The sequence below is a fragment of the Rhipicephalus sanguineus genome, chromosome 10 (genome assembly GCF_013339695.2).
Source record: "Rhipicephalus sanguineus isolate Rsan-2018 chromosome 10, BIME_Rsan_1.4, whole genome shotgun sequence".
NCBI classification, from domain to species: Eukaryota; Metazoa; Arthropoda; class Arachnida; order Ixodida; family Ixodidae; genus Rhipicephalus; species Rhipicephalus sanguineus.
In genome coordinates, this window is record NC_051185.1 from 141,308,182 (window position 1) to 141,325,899 (window position 17,718).

The 17,718-nt window shown below is 46.5% G+C and overlaps 1 non-coding gene across 1 annotated transcript; it reads left to right on the forward strand.

Moving 5' to 3' along the window:
- Positions 1-16,909: 16,909 nt before the first annotated feature.
- Trnat-ugu (transfer RNA threonine (anticodon UGU)) lies at positions 16,910-16,982 on the forward strand. Its single transcript has one exon. It is a non-coding gene; the product is annotated as a tRNA-Thr (tRNA).
- The last annotated feature ends 736 nt before the right edge of the window (positions 16,983-17,718 follow it).

Genomic DNA, 17,718 nt, shown 5'->3' on the forward strand with positions numbered 1-17,718 from the left:
GATATAATTATTGAAATTGAAGGCCCCGATATAGGCGATATCGAAACTGAGCGCGCCAGGTGTGCAGGAAACACGGCCGCTCTGTTTCATCACACTGGAACTCTCGTGACAAATTTCGAAAAAAAAAAGGCACATCGCAGCAGATTCTGGTCAGGAAAAACGGCAAGTCGTCCTACATACACAAGTGGACCACTTATTGTTTGCGTTTGGTGTGTGGCGCTTATGTGTTTCGGGGGAAGAGAGCCGGGCCTCAAGCATGTGCTGAAGCATGGTCCATTGCGACAGGTTAGTAGGCAGAACCTTTACTGCGCTATAATCTTTGACCTGGAGCTTTTGCCTGCTTGCAACCTACTCCTTAAAATATCATACCTGATTTTTTAATGACTGGTACTACTTGCACAGTAATCACAGCGGCTGCACAATAATTACACAGCGGCCGCATTTCCTGTGCGTCTGGTGCGGTCGCTTTCGGTATCGCCTGGATTGAAGTCTTCAACTTCAATTAATAATAGTATCTTAAATTACATGTGTTTTTTGGGATTTCTGAAAAATGGGTATGTCATATATTGTCTCATGCTACAATTTCTCAGCATGGTCAGAAAATGCTGCCATTCAGTCGTCGAGGCTCCTGAGAACATGTGAGCCAAACATTATAGCGCAGCACACAGCCTCTAATTTACAATTAATTCTCAGTCAGCTACAGATTGCTCCCTCTTCTCTTGACAAGTGATTCCATAAACTCAAATGACCGCGCCGTAAACCCAAAGTACACAGCCATGGGATGATTTGAGCATCGTGAGCTGGGTGTGTTCGGATAAGAACGTCTGTGCATGACCGCAGACCCCCTTTAATTTCGCTGAAAAAAATATATTTTGCTGCTGAAGGGGGGGGGGGGTCGCCAGGGCCACGAAACCATTCTTAGTATTTTGAAAAAAAATTTTGGCTTAGTCAAAAAAGATACGGAAGTCTCCACTCAGCAAAACCGCCTTTTGCGAATTGCGGGAAAATGGAATTTTGACGAGGTCCTACCAAATAACTATTGTAGCTTTGAGTCTTGAAATTTTTCTTAGCATACTACAAGTAATGTATTTTTACAAAATGTTCTTATCTTGCAGTTTTGTTGCTCGTATCCTATGAAAAATAAAATCACAAATACGGCACATTGCTCAGTAATGCTCTAGTTTCAGATTTTTTTGCTTCACGTCTATTAGACTCAGAATTTCCAAAATTTGCCAGAGTGTTGCCACACATTAGTTTCACAATTGTGTTAAATATTATTGCCAAGAATGATGTCAAACGCGAACCAAAAATGCATAAGTGAAGGCATGTCTCTAAAAATGCAGTACATTGAAATGCAATAAAAAAAAGCCATCTTCGATTTTCTTTAAGCTCCCCAGAATTAAAGCCCCTTACGTGCCCTAACCTAATCTGCAAAAACATGTTTTATTATTTTTGTGAGATCGGAGTTACAAAGCCACCAAAGTGTCTAATTGATGTTCACACGTAACCACTAAATGAGTGAGCATGTAGCTGTAGGTGCCATTGTTATGATTTTTACATCTTACACATGTTCTCTCGTGTTCACGAAACATCAAATTGACAGAAAAAAGACGAAGAGTTGGTTTAAAGTGCAAACTTGTACATATCCGTGTTTGTACTTGTCGTAGTAATGTTCCTGGCGAAATCAATTATTGGAAATTGTTCGTCTAGATGCACACTCGAGTCGGGTTTTCGCATGCAACAGTTTATTTGGCCCTAATGCATACAGGACACGAGAGATGCATTGAAGGAAGACTGTGTCTACGCAGAAAGTGTCCTGGAGGTGGCACCCACGATTTCGGCCTTCTTGCGGCTGGTGTAAGACGTCTGAAAATGACAGTTTCCCCTTCACCGCCATCTTCAGAAGAGAAGTTTCTGGTGAGTAAAATGACTTAAGCTTAGCTCCTCAGCAGAATTTTATCAGGAACAAAATTTTTGACAGACACAGATGGATCTTTACTTCTTATGCCAATTTGTTTGAAGAGGCTGAAGCAGTTTCCAAGACACAGGGGTGTTTCTTTTAGCATAAAGCTCATGAACAAGGCGTTATCCAAATCTTTTATACTCTAAAAGTTCCGCTTATAGCTAATCTTTTTCTTGTGCTTGTTCAGATAGCTCTAAACACTCGCTTTGAGCTGTGCAACTCAGCCATAAGTCTCAGGGGAGTACATGAAACACAGGAGTACAGTCAACTGCCGATTTTTTGGACGCCCGATTTTCTGGACATGCTCGAAAATTCGGACGCTTTCACGACACCGTCACCAGCCCCAATGTATGAGAACGTCCGAAATTTTGGACACTGAAACTCTTCGGCGTCCAATTTTTCGGACTTTCTGCCCATATTGCAGGTCTGAAAGGCATTAATTGAAGCCTCCACCTCTGTCGCGTCTATCATCTCGTAGGTTCGAAGCAGCACTTGCGCGAGTCGATCTGTTTGCGACAGTGGCAGAATCCGAAAGTCAGCTTTGCAGCAATCCCGAAGTGTTATGGGGTGAAGCAGAAATTCAAAGGGGCCTCTATCACGGCGCCATGCGGCAATGTCTTAACGGATAAGCAGCGAAAATGCACGGAAGCCTGATGGCGGCAGGTGGCAAACGCGCCAGTACGGCTTAATCGCTGACAACCCTTACGATGACTAAGGTTGCACGGCGGGCTTGTTGGTTATCCATAGCATCCGATGTATAGCGCATCCGAGACGGGACAGAGCAAGAGACACATAATGCTGTGTGTGTTATGTGTCTCTTGGTCTGTCCCGTCCTGGATGTGCTATACATCGGAGACCTTACGATAAGCATCTGCATTTGACTGCTCAGTAGTGCATGTCGCCTAGCGCAGTTGCATGCGTTTTGCACACAAACGCGCTGCGCCGCCATTCATGCTGCCTCTTTGTGCGAGACCGCTAAATGCGTCACACATACACGTTGCCTTCACAAACGAAACCAACTCGCCCTTGTGCGGTCAGGAACGGAGTGGGCATCACGAACCCTTTCATGAAAATTGCGTGCGTACGGTACAGCAACAGTACAGTGACAGCATCAGCTTAGTTGGCAATGTGCTGCACACAACTAGAAATGATTGGCTTCACAAGGCAGCAAATGCTGCGTATCGGCGGAGATTTGGCGATGTGTGTGCGCATCGTTTACACGCGCACACGCATCGGGGAAAGCCGGACGAGTCGTCCACTCATCCGGCGTCATCGTTCCCAAACGCTCCATGCGAAAGAGCCTTAATCTATTCCGCTGTTTGCTCGTATCAGAAGTGCTCATCACGAGATGCAAATTTGCAAGTGGCGGTTGGCACGTAGTTAAGCGGGGTTCGCGGCAGGTACCGAATGTATTTGCGAGAGCCTGGGTGCGTACCAAAATGTCTGATAAGTGTACTGGGAGGCATTAAAGCTATTTCGGACGTGGCTGTGGCGATTTGACCACTTGAGCGGAATAAAAAAGCATGAATTCGATTTTTCGGACAATTTCGTGGTCCCCAGGGAGTCCGAAAAAATGCCAGGCCTGTGCTGAAACCGCAGCACAGCCACAGCGAAAGCTGGAAGAGCGGCGTTTCTCTTGGGGCTACTAATACAAGTACACTAGCAAGGTACCCACTACACCATAAATCACAATTTTTGTGAAGTTGGGAAGCACCTACTAAGCCATTATTCGTCATTCTTCGGAGAAGCGAGGCAACAGCTACACGTCTGTAAGGCATTATGTGCACTTTGTTGAAGCGACGACTGATGACGATGAAGAATTATACCTCAGACCTTTGTAATGGGTCGGAAGCTTTAAACAGCCCACCATTTATGTAATTTGCATTGGGTGACGCCCGGTCGCTATTTCCTCTCCCGCCATGCTGTATAACATACGTTGACGGGGGCGAAGAACTTTATTGAGACCCCGAGGAAATAGATCATGCGCTTATCGGCTTCCTTGGCAACCAATACAAGTGCACTTGCGAGGAACCCACTACGCTTAAATCATTGTAATTTTTGAAAAGTAGGGAAGCAGGTACTATGCCATTTTTCATCATTCTACGGAGACCTGTGGTACCTGCTAAACGCATGTAAGGCATTATGCGCACTTTGTTGATGCTGTGCCTGATGACGATGAAGCATTATGGTGGAGCCCTTTGTAATGGGTTGGAAGCATTCAACAACCTAATTGTTGCGCAATTCGCATTGTGTGACGCCTGGTTACAGAATTCGCGTTGTGCGACGCTTGGTGCTTATTTTACTCTTCAACCACGCTATCTTGCATATGCTAATGTGGTTCCTTCCCGACATGAAGCCTGTATAGGGTCTTCTTGCAAAGCAGTTTCAAGCACCGGCATGGCTCAGAGGTTGAATACTGGGCTCCCACGCAGAGGGCCCAGGTTCGAACCTCGTTCCATCCTGGAATTTTTTTCTTATTTCGTGTTTTTTTTTTCTTATTTCGAGCTATAGTGGTTACGGACACCGGCGGCGGCGGCGGACAACTACGGCGCCAAAAACGGCCGCTTAATTGATCTCATAAGAGCTTTTGCTGTAAAATCTGATGTTGACTGTACTCACATAGGATGCTCAGTAGAGGACTGCCGGGCAGTCGACGACATGAGTGACAGACGTGAAAGCTGATGCGCTGTTGCGATTTCAAACCTTTCTGAAGCGTCTTTATCTCTTTATTTTTGTCATTTCGTTTTAATTTGCCATTTTGTGAACACGAGAGGACGTATTTACAGCCTAGAAATTGCAGCGGTACAGGCTGTGTTTTTGTAGCCCTAGCGCACTGAAAAATTTTAAAAAAGGATAATAAATGCATAAATAAAAGAAACAGCTCAATACACTTCAGAAAGGTTGAAATTGCACATGAAGTTAGTTGAGCTGCGAAGCTCGTGTAACATGGTTCTTGGCCAAAAAGAGGGGCTTGTGGAATTCTTCCACTAGAGCGCCTGAGGATGCTGTGGTTCTAAGCGGCGCAATCGGAAAGGTCTGCAAAATAAAGAATGCAAAAAATAACAATAAATGCGACAATGTAATGTGTACAGAATGAAGTGGCTTATTTTTGTGGTGTTGGACAGTGTGAAAACATACGGTGGGTCATCAGTGAGCACACAAAAGTGCTTGCTCCCAATGGCAGCGCCACTGAAAACTCAGTGGCGCTAAGAAATCGCTACTTTTCAAGCGTAACATACTAGCTCTTTAGGTGGTGCAAGCGCCACTTTGTGCGCTTCTGGGTTGTTTACTCGATTGGTGTACAGTGTGTGGTTGACCGTGCTTGAGTCTGTTTGTACGGTGGTTATGCAAGCCTCGGTATGCTGACCTACTGTGCTAGTGGTAGCTATAATGGGTACAACAACAGAAAGAAACTGTTTTCACTACAGCGGGGAAAATCCGTAGTGTACTGGTGGACACCGTAGGGGTGCTGCTGCAGCTGCTAGGAGAGGAGGCAGAGGCGAAGGAATACAGTTGGCCCTACTCTATATTCTTCAGGGACTTCAGTTGCAGTACCTAGGCAGTGCAAAAAGCACAACTGTTGTACCATAGTCTGGCCGAGCTCCATGCAAACCTGGTGCGCACTGGCTTTGTCCTGCGTCATCTTGACCGACGGATAGTAGCCAAGTACAGATAACTTATTTTTAATTAGTTTCAACTGGCTGAACACTAAGCTGTGTCTGCCAAGGCATCTAACTCGTGTGCGCTGACATACGTACTGGTGGTTTTGGAAATGATGATGTGCATTGGTAACTACTGTCATAGCAAGCCCAGTATGAAATGCTGACTCAGGCACGAAGTGTTTGAAATAGCAAGCGCATGCCATGCCCAGTGCCACCTCGCATGAACATAGGAGAAAAGTAAAGCAAGAAGCAGACGAATATTGCTTGAGACTGGAACTACTAAGATAGCAAACCTTTTGGTGTTATTGAAGAGAGAGACGTATTTTTTTTGTTTATTGAACTCAGAACGAACAGCATAAGTATTACTGAGGATGTTTTGGTGATCGTGAAATCAGTCAGTGGCCGTGTCCCTCCTTTTGACTACATAGTTAGGCGAGAGAAAATTGAGCGATTTCTGGCCATCGTTGAAACGAAATTGTAAATTCCCTCAAACTTTTGTGAGAACTTCAATGACTGTTTGCGTGTAGTATCTGTCCAGTGCTTAAATTCGCAAATAATGTTAGTTTTTCTGCCTCTTGCATAGACTTCGTGTTACACAATGTGGCTTTTTCATTTCCCAGGAACACCTCAAGCCAGGGCCAGTATTTGGAAGGTGCTCACTCCACATCCTTTGAAGAGGCTTCTGTGCTACCGTGATGAGAATTCCCGCCTCCCAGAGACTGGCACAAACACTGCAGCGTTCATTATGCCCCAAGGATCAATTTCATCTCGCACATGGCTTCATTGGGAGGCAGCAAGGTACCTGGACGAACGTTTCTCACACATTCTGAAAGTGCAATGCATCTACAGCTGTTGAAGAAACACAGGAGACGATGGCCGATGTGATGGCCTATGTCCCAGATGCTTCAGATAATGAAAAAAGGGACAAAAAATTGGGAGATTTAAGCGAGAGCTTGTTGCCTGCCCGATCATTGATGAAATTTCATTGAAAAGAAATCTGCAGTATGACCCAAAGGCAGACATCATACATGGATTTGTCGATAACGCTAGAGAGAGAATGATAAGCATAATCAACACTGCAGTATTTGTGCCAGTCTCTGGGATAGTGAAGAAATGAATACATCCGGTAACATTCTTGACAGGAGATGACACAGTTCGCTCAGGACCCCCTTGTAATGTTGTTGGAAAGTGTTACGTTGTAACAAACATTTATTGACTGCTTTAAGCCGCACGCATGGCGGATACGCGGAAAAACAACGGAACACACTTTTGACGAAGGCGTGCGCAGTCCCACACTCAGGGTTGCCAGGAAATTATGTCCATTCACGTCAACATTGATGCCAGTCGCCACAGAAAGGTTAGTCACTGAGGTGAAGGCGTGTGGACTCTTCGTGAAAGCATTCCTTTGGTACCAAGAAGGCAGCAATTTCACCATTGGGAAGACACTGGGTGCAAGTCCTGAAAGGCCATTTTTTTATCACCAATTTGAGATGATCTAGTGCGTCTTTGACAACTCCCACCTGTTGAGATGTACCAGGAACAATCTGAGGAAGCATGGTCTCTCCACAGGCAGTAAGGTTGTTTCCTGGCGACACGTTAAAAGTTTGTGTGAATTAACACATCACCTGAAGCTAGGATACCTACCCAAACTGACTGATAAGCACATCTGTGATACGAAACACTCGGCAACAGCATCTACCTAGCAATAGAAACATTTATAGCGTTTAATGTTCTTCCACCAGTAGCCAAAAGCACTCATTGATTTGTTGAGAAAACATGGATCACTTGTTTGATTCATTAAACAGTTCCTATATAAAAATAGCAGAGAAAAATGAGGCACGTAATTACCACATTTACTGGGCATATTGAATTCAGTTCTTGTATCTTGTGGATTATATCTTGGAAGTTCACAGCACTTAGGCAACGAACAACCATTCAGAGTGGCCTGGTAACAATAAAAGCAATTTTTGTGTTTTCGTCAGATCTGCGGAAATCCTTTGACTTGAAATTTTTGCTCACTTGTTGTCTAATTCGGGATCCCTCGGGGAACCTGTTTGGGAATCTTCAGCAGCAGCATGGTTGTAATGAGACTCCCAACACATTTAAATTCACGGCTGGTCTCAGGCATACTACTGTTGCGAAGGTTTTTAAGCTTTCAGATGGCAGCAATTGCGAAGCAGATCAGGCTCTTCTTCTAACTTAGCCCCCTGACACCAAATTCGAAACCTCAAGATGTTTTTGTTGTTTGATTGTACGTTGGGGCACTTCTGACCGATTATTAGTGGCAGACGTTAGCTTTAAGATATTTAAATTTGATTTTAAAGTAAGCATGAGTGCTCATTCGAGTTGGCAGCACCTCATGACATCACCACTGGTATGAAATAGATCGAGGGCCCCTGTGACATTCCACGAGTAAAGCGAGTATTGTCAACGTCGTAGAAGATTTGTGGGGTGCACACAATACCACTACTTGCACCCGGTGAGGGCCATTGTTCCTCACCCCTCTCGCTCTGTTATGGGGCTGCTCTCAAGGTGGTTTTGGCTGCTTCAGCCAGAAATGACACGCTTCATTACTTTACGCGGGACCTCGATTTAAAAACTGCTCTTTCAAGCAACACCAAAGCTTGAGTGCACATGATCTTAGGCGCTCCACCGTTGTGGGGTGCTAGTTCCTAATTGTTTTAGGCGGGCATTTCGAAGTGAGGCAAAATTTGTCGCAATTAACAACGCTAGCGGTAGTTATACAAGATGTCTGAGCATTTATGATTCCAATTTCAGTATTATCAGTAGAGGCCGGATTTTTAGGCATTAAAAAAGCTCGTTTAGACGCCAGAAATAGGCAGGCAAAACAGCGTTTTAGGCTTCCAAAATCGTAAATATAGACACAATAAATATCACATAAATGCAAATAACTTCTATCGAAGACGTGCGCCCTCTATCTACGACAGGCAAACAAAAATGTTATTGCTCAAGATAGCACAAAGTGCCAACAGATGAACATAACCGTGCAACTGTGCTTTGTACCGCACGGTTGGCAGAACACATCACCCTAGAGGGCGTGGTCGCCTGCGCATGCTTATCTCTTGAGGGGGTTGGTTTTTTATGTCTTGTGCTTTCACCGCGATGTCTGCACTGAAGTTACAGAGCGTACGAAGGTCACTTCGCTCGCTGCAGCGGCCGCGTTTGCAAAAGGAGCACTCTGTTCAAACAGAAAGAAGTAACAACTGTGACAGTTGTTAGTTTGTACTTTCCCTGTTTCGAGCTCCTTTCCGTTCTTTGCGTTTCATTCCAATTTGTTGCTGTTGCATTCATTGCTTCGCCATTGCGGCGAAACTGTGACTTTTTTTCGCTCTTCACTGTCCTTTCCGCTGACGGCTTTCCACGGTCTCGCATTCGCCAACCTCTCGCGCCATGTCATTGCGGTGGCGACAGCTTGCCGCCGTGTCCCAATTCACTGCTGCTAGCAGTTGTTTCTGGGAGTTGGTTGAACAGAGGACTAGGTTGAACCCCATAATTCCGAACAGTCAATGTTGCGCGGTGTTCGGTATCGGGTGTCTCAGCTTGCGGCTGCATCTGCGCAGAGCTGATAGACGGAGCGGTCAAGGCGACGGTGAGTTAAGGCAAAGTTTATGTACATATAAACAGAGGCGTTACAATATTCGGCACTGGGGCCGACAGCTTATTGGGCTTGCACAGAGGTGCGACGACGACCCGGGATTTCTTCGCTCGCTGACCCTCTCTCCGCGCAGCTTGCTTCTTTTATAGCCCTGGGCAATCGCTCGCATCAGCCAGTAGTTCGAAGCCTCCAATCAGGAACCGCCGTCGGTCGCTGGCTGGAATCGGACCCGTAGAGGAGAGGGCTTGCCGCACGTTGCGTGAGAAATTTCCGTCGGTTGCGTCAGACGCATCGAAGGAGTTGCCGGGGGTTGCATGAGACTCTGGCCTCGTTGCACCAGCTGGTGTTGACGCTGGTTGCATCAGACAGGCTATTGATGTTGATGCTGGTTGTGTCAGACGTTCTACCAGCTTGAATGCCTTGTCGAAGCAAGGAAGTTTGGGTTGGGAGCCTTGGCATAACAGCACCCCCGCCGCCAGACAATGCGCCGGAAAGACGAGCTGCTTCCACGTGGCTCGGATGCCTGGCGCGCTCGTTCGCCAGGTCCATCCAGGTTCACCTCCAGGGGCAGTGGGGACATTTGGCTCCACGCTTCGTTCCGTGAACAGATCCCAGTCGTCAGGCCGGATCCCGGCTCCAGTGGCTTGTCACCAAGATGTGTCGACTTGCTTTGCTCGTCTCTTCTGACAATCTTTGGTATCAGCACTTGTTGATCGTTCTGCAACTTGTCAAGAACAGTCTGACAACAGACAACACACGACACAAGCAAGTGCCCTCGGCCACCCGACAGAACACCTGACCTAAATAGAATAATATCTTCCTAACTACGTTTCTGTCGAAATTTTGTTCCCTCTATATCAAGAGGCACATGTCGGACACCAACACTCTTAAAAGCAGAACTCAAAATATTACACGTGTAGCAAACACAATGAAACAGAATTCAAAATAATGTTGGCCCCTTGAGATCACTCAGGACGGAAGCGCTCAGCTGAGGCCGCAACAAGGACAAAATTTTGCCCCAATTTGCCAGTGAAAAACGGAAAGGATAGCCAAAGACTGCACCGATTTGAGCGCACGACTCAGCGCGTCTGCAGTTCGCGTTTAGCTTTCCTTTCTTGTAACGAACGTTCAAGTTGTGCTGTTGGAGTATCATGCTCCACCTCAGTAACCGGCCGCTTTTGGACGACATGTTATTCAATCAGGTTAGAGGACAGTGGTCCGTTTCAACCACAAACTTGGAACCGGAGACATAACAGGCCAGCTTTTGAACGGCCCACACGAGGCAGGCACATTCCTTTTCAGAGGTACTATATGCCTCTTCCCTGCAGCTCAGTTTTCGGCTTACATACAAAACTGGTCTTTCGTGACCAGTGTCATCTTCCTGGCACAATATAGCTCCCATTCCACGGATCACTCGCGTCGCACTGAATGATAAAGCCCTTGGAAAAGTCGGGCAGCCATGAGAACGGGTTTTCCGCTCAAGGCTTGTTTCAGCTTGCAAAATGCGTTCTCTTTTCTGAGTCCCATGTCACTTTAACTGGCTTCGACTTCCGAAGTGCGTCAGTTAGAGGGCTGGCAATGGTAGAGTAGTTTTGCACATAATGCTGATAGTATCCTGCTAGCCCTAAGAAAACCCTTATCTCAGACTTGGTGGTTGGTCGTGGATAGTTCACGACGGCGGCTGCCTTGATCTCTGAAGGTCGACGCCGGCCACGCCCCACAACGTGTCCCAGGTAAGACACCTCGCCGCATCCTAGGTGACATTTAGCAGGTTTCGCTGTAAGACCCGCTTCTTTCAACTTGTTCAGCACGACTCGTAAATGTTCGACATGTTCTTCCCTGCCGTTCGAGAAGAAGACGACAATGTCGTCGAGATACGGCAGTGTGAACTTGGACAGGCCATTAAGAACGCGGTTAGACCCGAAAAGCAATAAGGCTTATTTTTTCAGTCCAAAACTCAGCATAAGTGGACAATATGTTCCGAATGGAGAAACGAACGCGGCGTATCGGCTAGTACGCTCAGTAAGGGGGACCTGCCATTAACCTCGCACGAGGTCTAGCGTGGAAATGTAGTTTGACTTTGCCACTGTTTCCACCCTTTCCTCTAGATTTGGTATCGGATAAGTCTGGTCTCGAGTTATGGCGTTAAGGCGCCGATAATCGATGCATGGCCTAGGATCCTTTCCCAGCACTTGGACCAATATTAGAGGAGATGTATAGTCACTCTCACCCGGTACTATGACTGCCAACTCACGCATTCTATCGATTTCCTCTTTCATGATCTGCTTCTGCACAGGCGAACATCGATATGGCTTACTACGGATTGGTTCCTGACATGTTAGCTCGATGTCGTGCTTAATAACCGTCGTTTTTGCAGGACGGCTGGAAAACATGTCTTTAAACTCAGAAACAATCTTTCTCAAGTCCTTCTTCTGGACTTGACTTAACCTTGGCTCCAGGTTCAACTGTTCCAACATCACCTCTGAACCCCTTTCGCTTACATCGCTAGAAGTCAGAATTTCTGCTCCTTCCTCCTCTGAAGCATTCAAAAGCAGATTTACGACCGCCTGACGTTGAACGTACGGTTTCATCAAGTTGCTGTGATAAATTTTGTTAGAACGCTTTCCTAATTTCACTTTGTAGTTTGTATCGGAAAGCTTCGATATTACTTTAGCATGCAGGGCCCTTCCAATGAACCTCCAGCTTGTTCTTCTTGGAAGGCCGCAGCAGCATTACCTGAATGATGCGCGCTGACGAACGGACGTAGCTTCTTGCCCCCTTGTCATCCCTCCCTGAGTAGCTTTCAGCGCGCTCGCTGGTACGAAAGGACAGAGAAAGTGCTCAAAGCGTGCGACAAATCCCTGTCACTCCTCTCGTATTTTACGGATTATTAAAAATTTTGCGGCAGTCGATACGTGAGGTAATCAACTCCTTTAGTGAAGTCATTCGATGATTACTTGGGTTAGCGTTACTCAGACGATCCGTATTCTCCGGTTTATCTCACGAGTGGGGGCGTGTAGCGTATCTTTAAATTTTATTTCCTCGGAACATAAAATTCGAGCAAAACGATTCGCGTGCTCACGGTGCCTATTCGTGTGATATGTGTTGATACTATAGGTGGCGTCCTTAAGCCCCAACTGAGCGCGCCCTGCCTTCGCCGTGTTTGCCACTTGGCTCCGTCGCAGGGCGCTGACGCGCAGGAAAGTCGCCGCTCGCTATAGTTAATGATTTGGGAGGCTCTAGTACATGATCGAACTAGTGGAAAAACACTCGATCTCCCTATGTTGGAGAACTGTGCCTATTTTTGCAGTTTGTATGGTGGTAAAGCCTTCGAGAGAGCAGGTGCTTTGGGCACACTTCTTCTGTCTGTGCCGCTTCGCGCGGAATGCGATTCCGCACGACGCCTTCACATTCCTATAGACGTTTGCTCGAAACGCCCTCGAAACCACTTGAAACGCTGCTTTCACCAAATTTCGCCACCATGGGAAGGCGCGGCGCTGCACGTTTAGAAAAAGTAGAATTGCTATATGTGGCTCCTAAGGGAGGCGTGTACAGTAACTCTAGAAAAAAGGCCCGTTCTTATTTTGAGAACTTCAAGTGTGCTAGGTACTATCGGGGCAGCAGAGTAGAAGAAGACAACGCAGTTTAGCAGCTAGTTTATTGAAAACACACAATCTTGCCTCTACGAACAATGCGCCTGCGCAAGAACAATCATGAGCGCATGACCGTGGTACGCTACACCAGAAAATAAAGCTCCGCAATTGTTGAAGAGGGACACTGACGGTTAACTGATCCCCAGAGCAGCTTGTGTTCTCAAACTACTGGACTAGCCCCCCCAACGTACTTCTTATGCACAATGTTGCTGCATTCCCTCCTTTATGTTTCCTAACTACGTAATATTTCAAAATATTATCCAGAAGTTCATATATTAGCCCCATGTTAGAGAGTCCTCACCGTGTCGTCGCAGGTGCGATAATAATAATATCTCGGGTTTAACGTCCCAAAACCACGATATGATTATGAGAGACGCCGTAGTGGAGGGCTCCGGAAATTTCGACCACCTGGGGTTCTTTAACGTGCACCTAAATCTAAGTACACGGGCCTCAAACATTTTCGCCTCCATCGAAAATGCAGCTGCCGCGGCCGGGATTCGATCCCGCGACCTTCGGGTCAGCAGTCGAGCGCCATAACCACTAGACCACCATGGCGGGGCCGTCGCAGGTGCGAACCCGTGGCCAAAGTACCCCGTGAGGCGCGCGTACACCACTGTTCGCCACTCTTCGATACACTGTTCGCCACTGCTGTGATGGGTGGACCACGGCTGCAAGGCTTCGGGGACAGCGCTCTCACCGCGACCGCCAGGTGCTGGCCGCGGCGCCATTCGTTTCGTCGTGCAGCATCTACTGAATAGGGCGCTGACGCGATCTCGTCAAATTTGTTTGTAAATAAAGAGCTTTTTTTCATTTCTATAACAGCCGCGAACACAACGCGTATGACGCCGTACTCATTTGGCTCCATTCTCCAGCGCGGGCATGGGCATGCGCACAGGTGGTGGGGCGCCTAATAGTATAAGGCCTGTCGTATATGTTACGGCCGTGGAAGTTTTTGACGGTAATGGCAATGTAGCATTCCACACACTCCCATCTTTACAAGGCAGGCCGTGGTGATAGAACATGTGTGCGTGCACGTGGTCGCTTTATTGCAATGTGAACTTCAGCGAGCAAACTGTACGTTGCCATGCTATTTTAATACAAAAATCCGTAAACAGGGGGTGGGTGCTCGAGCCGACGTTTCGACAAGTGGACTTGTCTTGTTGAAGGCTGGAAGAAGACAAGTCCACTTATCGAAACGTCGGTTCGAGCACCCGCCTCCTGTTTACAGGATTTTGTAATCGGAAGCTTCCATCTTCCCCTTCCTGCCGTTTTTTGGATGTTATTTTAAGTTGTTTGAGTGTGCTGTATGTTTTTTCTTTAGTTGCTCAATTTTTATTTTGGTTAAGATATTTTTTCCGCTGCAGCTAGAACTGATAGAAATGGAGTAGCTGAGGTATAATATAAACCGCAACCTCTCCGCAGCAAGTCGGTTAAAACAGAGCAGAACACATCATCGCTTCGCTTTTTTGCATCCATTACGAAGCTTTTCTTTGGGACTTGACCAACAGGAAAGGGGGTACATAGCTTTTTCCTTTCCTGTTCGGAGACGAAAAGCACCTGGCGCAAACGTGTTGACGCTAACAGCAGCGGCACTGCACTTTCGTCGTCGCGGCCAACTGTTGGCGCGCACGTCAAGCGCTTCAGAAGTGCTGGTCACGAAGTTACACAAATGCTGTTTGAACATACTCACTCCAAAAACATTTAATAAAGCAACTTTGCCTGCATTGACAAGCACTATTGGTGGTACCTTCTTAATTGAAAAAAAAAAAATTCGGCAGATCCCACGTATCGTGGGAGTGTCATGCGAAGCATGCAGCGGAAAGTGACTGCGGCGATTTTTTTTTTACTGAGCGAAACGTTACAAAATGACGCGAAAGATTTGTATAAATTTGATACGCACACATATATGTTGAAGAGCCGCATATGTGTTATATAACCAGTTGTTTACAGTTTGGTAACGCTGCCAACGGCAACGTGGCTATTACCAACACCAGAAGCGGCAAGCTGATATGTAGTGCTTATACTTGCCCCTTATGATGCAGAACGGCCGCACTTTTCACAAACCCGTGTGCAGGTGTGGAAGAGGTTCTTGACAGTTCTGGAACAAGGTCATCATCGCCGTGATCAGTGAGCACCAGCAGCTGGTCAAGACTTGTTGTCGGATCCCATCGTGATCGCTGTGACCCCGCCACGGTGGTCTAGTGGTTATGGCGCTCGACTGCTGGCCCCAAGGTCGCGGGTTTGAATCCCGGCCGCGGCGGCTGCATTTTCGATGGAGGCGAAAATGTTTGAGGCCCGTGTACTTAGATTCAGGTGCACATTAAGGAACCACAGGTGGTCGAAATTTCGGGAGTCCTCCACTACGGCGTCTCATAATCATATCGTGGTTTTGGGGACGTTAAACCCAGATATTATTATTATCGCGGTGACGAGGGATCCATGTGTAGTGTAGTATGAGGTATAGTACCGCTGTTGGAAATCGTGGATGCCTCGGTGATTTCGTCGACTGATTGTCTGTCGACAGAGCCGGCGACATGTCGGAACCTGAAGTCATCCTTCGCGTTGGTGAGCTATAGGCCGTCGAGGCTGTAAGCTTGGATAGTGCTACGTAGACCAATATCAGTGGATGGCGCTTGTCGTATTCGTAGGCTACCTGGGCGTATGTGGCCTAGGTAGCTTAGTCTACAAAGCGGCTCTCAATCAATCTAGCTTCATCATCGGTCAGCATGAGGCCATCGCCCAGTCTTGCTGAACCACAGGAAGACAAATGTAATGTTTATTAGACTGCTATAAAAGCGGAGCCAACACTGGAACCGCAGACGTTAACCTGATATGATGCCTGTATCGTAGGAGTACATATGTAGTTTGTATTGCTTTCTTGTAAGATTGGAGAGCAACCACCACAACCATAATTCACGTTGCACCAATATTACGCCTGCATAGGCTGTTTTTCCAAACCAGTTTATAGACTAGGGATGGTCGATTAAAATTTTTAATCGATTAATCGTTAACCGTTCGTCGATTTAGCCTTTCATCGATTAATTGCTTTCTATGTGGTGCTTTAAAAAAGATATGTCATTGTTTGAGAGGCATTATTTGTGTTTGGTCTTGAGCGAAGTCTTCTATCAGACGCGCTAGAGATCACATGTGCGTATTTGGGCCTTCGTGAGAATTCGCACTTTCGCCCAATGGTTACAGGGGACCCGTCGTCTTTGGGTGACGTCACGGATTAAAGGATCTGTGGCCATCATCCACGTACGATTCGGCCGCAGGTCGTATTTCCTCGAAGCCTGCCTCCTTGAGCGCACCGAAATCGGAGGCGTTGTCGGCTACCACACTGGTCGAAAAGACGCACCGGAAACATGCAGCGTGACGAAATCCCGCGAAAGGCAAAGCAGCGACGAGGAGGAAGAGGAAGTAAATAAGACACTCGCACTCGTATACGGACGCCATCTTTCCTCCCTTTGTACGTTAGCTATTGTGGAAACCCTCGATAATACTATAATTGCAGACTGGCATGATCTCTTTACTGAGGTTAACCATGCGAGATTGCACAGCAACATGCTGGCCACAAACAGACCACTTATTATTATTATTATTATTATTATTATTATTATTATTATTATTATTATTATTATTATTATTATTATTATTATTATTATCTGGTGTCTTACGTCCAAAGCCACGATATGATTATGAGAGACGCCGTATTGGAGGGCTCCGGAAACTTCGACCACCTGGGGTTCTTTAATGTGCACTTAAATCTAAGTACACGCCCCACAAGCATTTTCGCTGCCAACGAAAAAGCGGCCGCCGCAGCCAGGATTCGCGACCTTCGGGTCAGCAGTCGAGCACCGTAAACACTAGACCACTGAGGTCCCTGAACTATGAGCGTGTCTAATGTATCAGACATTAGAACACAAAAACGAAAGAAAGAGAAGTTTAAGGGCTCGTTTTTCTTTGTTAAGCACAAAGAAAAACATATAAACCCCATAAAGTGGACCGGGGGATGACCGCCGCTGTATCTCAGTTGGTAGAGCATCGGACGTGTTATTCGAAGGTCGCAGGTTCGGTCCCTGCCAGCGGCAAGTTACCTTTTCGTCAACTTTACTTTCTTCCCATGTATATCATAATTACTGCATATAATATCCCCTATAATTTCCTTAGCTTTTTTGGCTGTTAGTTCTAATTAGAACACATTGTATTTCGCGACTGTCCTTTCGCGCAACAGCCGCAGACGGGGGGGCCTCTATAGGCTGGCTGAGGTGAGAGTGAAAGCATTAGTTGAAAGCTGCATTTCTCCAGGGTCTGTTAGACCATTTTCATATTGCGCGAGCGCGTTTATTTGCGCTGCATATTCGCTGAACTAAAGGCGGCACCTGATGTGCTTCAAGTGGAGACGAGGTCGTAGTTGAACGTGCTGGGGTTTGTCTATTATGCGTGTTTATGTCAAGAGAGCTGCTGAGTCTACATTTTCCGCGTCATACACTGCAAACGGGTTTGAGCCTTTTAGGGAATTTCGGGCTCGACGCATAACGTGCATCCAAAAGGTACTACGCAAAAGCTCCTTCAAAAGGAGGTTCAAAAGGAGGTTTTATTTACATCCTTTAAGCGAGTGATTAGACGGAACTAAGGAGGTAAATTTGTGTTTTTATTGAACTCATTTTGAGGGCTTGAATGGAGCGCATTGGAAGTTTTTCTGGTTCTTTTGAGAGCTTTTAAAGCCTCCTTTTGGAGGTAAAGTTGGTGCTTTTATGTAACCCATTTTGGAGGCTTGAACAGAGCGCATTGAGAGTTTTTCTGCTTCTTTTGAGAGCTGTTAAA